Source organism: Lethenteron reissneri, chromosome 23 (assembly GCF_015708825.2).
Source record: "Lethenteron reissneri isolate LAM-NWPU_2019-01 chromosome 23, ASM1570882v1, whole genome shotgun sequence".
In the NCBI taxonomy this organism is placed as follows: domain Eukaryota; kingdom Metazoa; phylum Chordata; class Hyperoartia; order Petromyzontiformes; family Petromyzontidae; genus Lethenteron; species Lethenteron reissneri.
In genome coordinates this window covers 390760-395961 of record NC_083801.1, presented here as the reverse complement: position 1 = coordinate 395961, position 5202 = coordinate 390760, and positions in this window count along the sequence as shown.

The following is a 5202-nucleotide window of genomic DNA, read 5'->3' as shown; positions in this document are numbered from 1 at the left end:
GACCGCTCACCACTCACCCTCACCACTCACCCTCACCAATAATCCTCACTACTCAGCACTCACCTTCACCACTCACCCTCACCACTCACGCTCACCATTGACCCTAACCACTCACTCACCCTCAACACTCACCCTCACCACTCACCGCTCACTACTCACATTCACCACTCAAACTCACCAATCACCCTCACCAATCATCCTCACTACTCACCACTCACCCTCACCACTCACCCTCACCACTCACGCTCACCACTCACCCTCACCACTCACTCACCCTCAACACTCACCCTCACCACTCACCCTCACCACTCACCTCTCACCACTCACTCTCACCGCTCACCACTGACCCTCACCACTCACCCTCACCACTCACACTCACCACTCACACTCACCACCTCACCACTCACCACCTCACCACTCATCACTCACACTCACCACAGACCCCTCACCCTCACCACTCACTCTCTTCACTCACCCTCACCACTCACCTTCACCAATCATCCTCACTGCTCACCACTCACCCTCACCACTCACTCTCACCACTCACGCTCACCACTGACCCTCAACACTCACCCTCACCACTCACCCTCACCACTCACCCCTCACCACTCACCCTCACCACTCACACTCACCACTCACACTCACCACTCACCACTCATCACTCATCACTCACACTTACCACAGACCCCTCACCACTCACACTCACCACAGACCCTTCACCACTCACCCTCACCAATCATCCTCACTACTCACCACTCACCACTCACCCTCACCACTCACTCTCACCACTCACGCTCACCACTCACCCTCACCACTCACTCACCCTCAACACTCACCCTCACTGCTCACCCTCACCACTCACCTCTCACCACTCACTCTCACCGCTCACCACTGACCCTCACCACTCAACCTGACCACTCACACTAACCACCTCACCACAGACCCCTCAACACTCACCACTCACACTCACAACAGACCCCTCACCACTCACACTCATCCTCACCACTCAAACTCACTCTCACCACTAACCCTCACCGCTCACCACTCACCCCTCTCCCTCACCACTTACCCTCACCACTCACCCCTCTCCCTCACCACTCACTACTCACCACTCACCCTCACCACTCACCTCTCACCACTCACTCTCACCGCTCACCACTGATCCTCACCACTCACCCTCACCACTCACCCTCACCACTCACTCTCACCACTCACCACTCACCCTCACCCTCACCAATCATCCTTACTACTCAGCACTCACCCTCACCACTCACCCTCACCACTCACCTCTCACCACTCACTCTCACCGCTCACCACTGACCCTCACCACACACCCTCACCACTCACACTCACCACTCACACTCACCACCTCACCACTCACCACCTCACCACTCATCACTCACACTCACCACAGACCCCTCACCCTCACCACTCACTCTCTTCACTCACCCTCACCACTCACCTTCACCAATCATCCTCACTGCTCACCACTCACCCTCACCACTCACTCTCACCACTCACGCTCACCACTGACCCTCACCACTCACTCACCCTCAACACTCACCCTCACCACTCACCCTCACCACTCACCCCTCACCACTCACCCTCACCACTCACCACTGACCCTCACCACACATCCTAACCACTCACACTCACCACTCACACTCACCACTCACCACTCATCTTCTTGGTTCTTTCGGTAAAGTCACGTAGAAGGGAAGTAATAAAATAATAAAAATAAAACATAATAAAATTATTCTCACGACGTTTCGGCCACAACGCAAGCAGCCGTCCTCAGGTGAAAACCAGGTCCGTCGAGGCGACAGAGTCTGAATGCTCACCACTCATCACTCATCAATCACACTTACCACAGCCCCTCACCACTCACACTCACCACAGACCCTTCACCACTCACCCTCACCACTCACTCACCCTCAACACTCACCCTCACTGCTCACCCTCACCACTCACCTCTCACCACTCACTCTCACCGCTCACCACTGACCCTCACCACTCAACCTGACCACTCACACTAACCACCTCACCACAGACCCCTCACCACTCACACTCACAACAGACCCCTCACCACTCACACTCACCCTCACCACTCACACTCACTCTCACCACTAACCCTCACCACTCACCACTCACCCCTCTCCCTCACCACTTACCCTCACCACTCACCCCTCTTTCTCACCACTCACTACTCACCACTCACCCTCACCACTCACCTCTCACCACTCACTCTCACCGCTCACCACTGATCCTCACCACTCACCTTCACCACTCACCCTCACCACTCACTCTCACCACTCACCACTCACCCTCACCCTCACCAATCATCCTCACTACTCAGCACTCACCTTCACCACTCACCCACAGCTCACTTTGATTCGATAAAAATAAATAATTAACACGCCCGGAAGAAAGCGATAGCATAGGTTTGGCAAGTTCTGCGCCGCAGTGCTGCAGTGCACTGTGGGCGCAGACCCTGCGCTGTGTGAGTGTGGTGTGTATGCAAGTGTGCGAATGGTAGTTACGCTAATATTACGTTTATTTATGTAAAAAATGGGTGCTGCGTGCTGCGATTAGTGGAGTCCCCAAACAACTTTACCTTACGAGTAGGCAGGGGTCGCTATACAGTGAGTCTTAGCGGACTGAGCTGGCAGCTTCACCTGCCGGGACCACGGCCAGTTGCGTAGCGCACCCCTACAGTTTCTCCCATGGGTCAATACCCCCATGGGGCAACCCAGCTGACTGTTTGATGGGTACAATTGGTACTTTTCGGTTTATCCGGCTTATTACCATTATTATGTATTGACGTTGATCACGTCTCCATGGACGGCTTGCTGTCTACTTCGGTTGTGTAATTCAGATGTTGTGCATGCTGCTGCTGGTAAGGGCATGTGTTGCATAATATGCAGCATGTGTCCGCGTATCATGTTTGGCACGGATGCAGTTGGCGTTACTGTACATTTATCATGTTTTGGAGTGCCAATCCCATGCACTTTAAAATTTAATAAACTGTCAAAAAAGGTTGCAGCCCGGCCCCCGCTGCTGTCATTCTCTGGCCGTTACACAAGCCATATCGGAATTTGCGACATGCTAAAACAATGAGTACAGTGTGACACCACCCGGGTAACTCCCGGGATCAAAATGGCCATGGGAAAGTGATCGCTTTATTGAGATGATCATGGTACTACCACAGGGTATTGTGAACGGTTCAGGAGGAGGAGAGGTCTGGATTTCTAAGTCTCACAGTACCGGTAAGAAGCGCCGGGTGGGGGATGCCCTCCACTGGGGTACAATTATGTCATTATTAGTATACGAGCATGCAATGTTTCTATCTGCAAGCTGTCATAACTGAAACTATCCCCGTTATTGTTCGATTGAGAAATGGAGTGACCCACACCTCTGATATCATATGTGAGGAACCCAAAAATCTGATGCATGCGTAAAACACCCACAGTGGGAATACGTAAACGTAAAAACACCAACAACATATTTTTTTTATAAGAAAAAAAAAAGGTGGCCCCATAACGGATTTGTCTGTGTGTGTACATACAGACGGAGGATGCAGGGGCTAACCTGTGTGCGATCGGAACGGTGCAATTTCTGACCAATGTCACTGTGGATGGCGCACACGCTGACGCACACCGGAGCTGTGTCTTTGCCATGCAAGGGCATGGTGGATGGTGGAGCGCATATGGATGGTGCGTTACGAATAAAATAAAAAAAACAATCCACTGGAAGCAGCCATGCGAGCAGGCTACCTTGAGAGCGATCGCGAATGGGTTGCGTGTCTGGAAGAAGCCTCGCTCTGTCAGATGCCGTACCAGCTTCGTCAACTCTTCGCTCCCATTCTGCTGTATTCCATGCCAGCAGATACCAAGGCTCTCTGGGACAAATTCTACGACGAATTGGCTCGCGATTACGAGTACCAGTACCGCCAGCTGACCAACAAAGAAGAAATGCTAAATCTTCTTGGTTCTTTCGCTAAAGTCACGTACAAGGGAAGTAATACAATAAAAAAAATTAAACATAATAAAATAATTCTCACGACGTTTCGGCCACAACGCAAGCTGCCATCCTCAGGTGAAAACCAGGTCTGTCGAGGCGACAGCGTCTGAATGAAACAGCACACGTGCTTGGAGCATATATATGAGCTGGGTTGGAAGGGGGGGAAAGGGCGCCTTGATGAAAGAATTTGCATATCAAGAGCAATTTAGCATATTTATGGGAAATGCAGGTATGTGATTAGTACTACTTATGCCCGTGCATTATGCAGGATTAGCAGCATCAAAGGGAGAGGATATGGGAAATGCAGGTATATGATTAGTACTACTTATACCCGTGCATTATGCAGGATTAGAAGTGTAGAGGTGTAATTGTGCATGGCCACGGATGTTGAGGTGTAATTGTGCATGGCCACGGATGGCCAACAAACACAAGGGGCGGGGTTACGGCCGTACACAGGGGAGGTGCTCGCACCGACGTCCGCACCTGCATCCCCCACGGGCCCCTCCCGGGGGCCGAGTCCTATAAAAGGTGGTGAGCCGGAGGGCTCGAGGTGGGAGCTCAGCTTTAACCAGAGAAGAAGGAAGACCTGCTAGAATAGGCCCCAGAGCTCCCCTGGCTCGCTGTCCTTATAAGGGCCGACCAGGGCAAGTCGGTGGCGTGGCCCCGAGAGCCCAGACTGACGAGCCGGTCTGGAGACTCAGGGTGCCGGGATCCCAGCTTGACCAGGGCTGGGATAGATAGCCTCCCCTAGCTCCGTAGTGGAGGACTTGGGCATAGGTTAGCGGGGTTAGCTGTTGTGTATCCCTGTAGCCAAGTGACCCGTAATTACTGTGTGTGCACAAGTTGGTGTAATAAACAAGTGTGCCTCCGACCCTGTCGTCAAGCCTCCTACATACTTACTACAGAAGCATCAAAGAAAATAAAAGAAATGGAAAAGTTCAAGACCCTTCACAGCCTTCCACGAGTTCCTCACGGCAGGTGGGATGGCTGTGTCGGACTTTGACGACCTCCCGCAGCTTTCCGAGTACCCACACTTGGTCATGGACTCGCTGCTTGAGAACAACCATATCCGCCGCGAATTGGACACGAAGGACTTCCCATTTCGACTTCGGCGCAAACAGTTCCCCATTGTCCCAGCCTTCGCGATGACCATGAACAAGGCGCAAGGGCAAAACTGTTCAC